We start from the raw sequence: 3,110 nt of genomic DNA on the forward strand, positions 1-3,110 counted from the left end.
TAAACTAGAAAATACATAATATTATTTATATGGTCCAAGCTAACATTTGGCAAAGCCACAAGTCATATTAACAGCTACAAAATTAATAACTCAAAATCTGGGTCACTTACGGTTGATTTCTTTACACCAACAAACAGGAGTCGCCAGTAAGACACAAAGAGGGTATGTCAAAGCTATGTTCCTTTTAAACTAAATAAACAGATACATAATTAACGAAAACAAGTGTTGCGTGGTTATTGTAACTGGATATGTTTGTGAAGTAAACGGCATGGTTTTAAACAGTAAAATATGTATTGATAGTAGTAGCTATAGCATATAAATCAACGTAGCACATTAGATGTTAAAAGTGTGCACACGAATTCTACGGGATTTCTGTGGGGGTTTTGATGAAAGGCTAAGTTAATGGCTGATTTGAAACAGTATGAGGATTACCAGAATACATTGACACGCTAGACAAACAAATACAGGCAACATTTGCACTCAGTCTTTGTAAACTGGCATAGGTAGCGCATCGCTGCCGTGACGGTAGCTATGCGCCCCGTCACCGATGGTTCACTCCACACCACTTTACAAAATTGTTGACCAGGGCTCTATATTCTGTCTCTTGCCCGCCGTCAATGCAACCAACCACAGCTGAATCATCTGAAAACTTCTGGAGGTGGCATGACTTTGAGTTGTAATTGAAGTTTGAGGTATAGAGGGTGAATAGAAACGGAGACCAAACCATTCCCTGAGGAGCACCCATGTTGCTCACCACCCGCTCAGACACACAGTTCTGCAGTCTCACAAACTGTGGTCTGCCTGTAAGGTAGTCCGTGACCCAGGAGGTTATGGAGAAGTCCACCTGCATAACATTTTTCTTTCCCAGTAATACTGGTTGGATGGTGTTGAAGGCACTGGAGAAGTCAAATAACATTATTCTCACAGTGCTGCCAGCTCTGTCCAGATGTGAATAGACCCTCTGCAGCATGTAGATGATGGCATCGTCCACACCCACCTGAGGATGGTAGGCAAACTGTAGGGAGTCCCGCACTGAATCAACTAGAGGTCTAATGTGAGCCAGGACCAACGGTCTGGTCTTCATAATATGGGAAGTAAGTGCTAGGTCTATAGTCGTTTAGAAGGGTGGGGCGCCGTTTCTTTGGTACTGGAACAAGGCAAGATGTTTTCCAGAGCACAGGAACTCTTTCCAGGCTAAGACTTTAGTTGAACAGGCACTGGAGCGACACTCAGCTGGTCGGCACAGGCTCTTAGGACTCTGGGAGAGTGTAAGGGTTCTTCCATAAAATTCTCAGGAGACATTCATGGAGTCAACAAAGTGTCATTTTATTGACTGCGACACTCACGTACTGACCACACATTGTGCAGAAAAAGATAACTAAAGGGGGGAAAAAAAACACTGACTAATGAATGGGACATCAGCACATTACTGAGTTCTGGGTCTCAGATGTTTCTCAGGGATCCCTCACCAGAACTGACTCAGCCACAGAAAATGAAGCCCTTTTTACAAAACTAGACCAAGCCATTTTTATAATTACAGGGGTCTCACAAAATGATCCTCAAACTTAAAAAGAAAAACATATACACACATCTCAAATGAACAAAGAAATCACATTTACCCAACAGCAATAATGCAAAATACACTTAAACATGCGCACACATAAAAATAAACATCCTTTAAACACATTCGGATTAACACACAACCCCAACACATATTGTCCCAAAACTACATTTCCCATAATTCCCAGGAAAGACTGTACCCCTTTAATTCCAAACCTTTGGTCCATGCTGCAGTCATGGATCCCGGCGGAACAACGGGTAAGATGTACACATTCAAACAAACTTAAAATAAAATGTTAAACCCATATATTGGTCGTGGTTTCATTTACTCACTAGCGTGCACTCTAGAAATAAATGGTTATTGGCTTTGTTGCTCTTTGAGGGTTAAATTGCTAAAGAGACAACATAGTGTCACAGGTTGATCTAGCTGTTTTCTTTTTCTTTTGTTGCCTAATTAGTAGAGACATTAGGGCCTTACTGTGTGCAGTGTATCATGTGTGATGGTGTTTACTGTGTGCATGAACATATTTGCACTCTGAATTGTAGTGATTATTCACTGTGAGTGCATCATATTTGTAGTGGGTTTTGTTGTTGCCATTTACTCATTCTGCCCTACTTGACTCTTTTTAGACACCCGCTAATGGACAAACCTGGCAACCCGCTTCCTGTTTTATTACTATGCCCATATTTGGACTGTGTTTCCTCCCCTGCTAATGTGACGTAATTTGTTTATTAGAACTCGTTATCATGCTCCACCTTTTTACCCATATTTGGCCGATACTTCCTGTCATTGAGTGACTTTATTATTGCCTCTGCCTTGCTGCTGATGATTGCAATTAGTGACTAATTGTTTACCAGCTGGACATGCCTGGGTTGAAAGAGATAAAAACTGGTTATTTGGAAGAGAGAGGGGGCTGGTGGCGGTTGATCGGCTGCCGTTGTGGTCAATGCACACTCCTGCTCTGTAAATGGATCCCAGGTTCCCAGGCCTCTCTGCTTGAACACTGTGTGCTGCAGTTGGATTTCCTCAACGCCTGCTATTGTTGCCTGAAGCGCCCATCCTGTGGTTCCAGTGTCTGGTGTCGTCCTGAAGACCGTGTGGCTATCCTCGAACCTTCCTCAACGCTCGCTATTGTTGCCTGAAGGGCCGTAACTATATTTTACTATCACACAGTGTGAATGTGTCCTTTTGCTAGCTGTGCTGTTGGTGTTCATTGTGGTTGATTGCTTCTAGCCTCAGCAATACCCATCCTGTGGTTCCAGTGTCTGGTGTCGTCCTGAAGACCGTGTGGCTATCCTCGAACCTCCCTCAACGCTCACTATTGTTGCCTGAAGGGCCGTAACTATATTTTATCGTATCAGTGTGTGCGACCTCTGCTATCTGTGCTGTGGGTGGTTATTCTTGGCATTCTTTTCTAGCCTCTGACTTATCCATCTTGGGGTCCTGGGCCCAGTGCTGCTGTGAAGACTGCCTTGGTTACACCAAGATCTCCCTCGACGCTCGCTGCCTAGAGTACCGTAACTTTCTCCTGTGGGTCTGACGACTACCG

This window comes from Phoxinus phoxinus (assembly GCF_949152265.1).
Source record: "Phoxinus phoxinus genome assembly, chromosome: 12".
In the NCBI taxonomy this organism is placed as follows: Eukaryota; Metazoa; Chordata; class Actinopteri; order Cypriniformes; family Leuciscidae; genus Phoxinus; species Phoxinus phoxinus.